Here is a 578-nt window from a genome sequence, read left to right as displayed (position 1 = left end):
CCCGTAGTTCATCATAAACCTTGTATTGTTATTTATAATGTATTTTGTATTTTAATTATCTTATGTGTATTTGAACTTTGTATTTGAACATTTTTGAATTTATTTTTCCTTTGCTTCTTTGCCCCCACTGAAGAAAAATCCTGGGTCCGCCACTGCCATAATATATTCTGTTAGGTTCAGAAGAAACCTTGGACTTAATTGGATCTTATGTTATATTTAAATATGTTTAGAGGTTTTAATGAGTAATTTGTACTTGAAGAGGACGGGTACAGTGTTTGACATCCTGGATTAAATAATAATGTAAGTAGTCAACGAAACAACATGTGTTGTTATGAGACCATAAAGATAGTCTGCAACAACCTAACCATGTGCCCTGCTCCCTTATAATTTAAATATATTTTTGTATTAAACAGTACAATTTTAGTTCATCTTTAGCTAAAAGGTCGTTTTTGCTTTTTTTTTATTCTGTTTTTTTATTTTATTTTATTTCTATAATGAATTCCAAATTGCATTCTGGTTGTTCAAGTCTCATTTGCTACAGTCACCGTGTTATATGTGTACTACCCATGTTTTTGTGT

The sequence above is a fragment of the Ipomoea nil genome, unplaced genomic scaffold (assembly GCF_001879475.1).
Source record: "Ipomoea nil cultivar Tokyo-kokei standard unplaced genomic scaffold, Asagao_1.1 scaffold2279, whole genome shotgun sequence".
NCBI lineage: Eukaryota > Viridiplantae > Streptophyta > Magnoliopsida > Solanales > Convolvulaceae > Ipomoea > Ipomoea nil.
Note: the sequence above shows the minus strand (reverse complement) of the source record.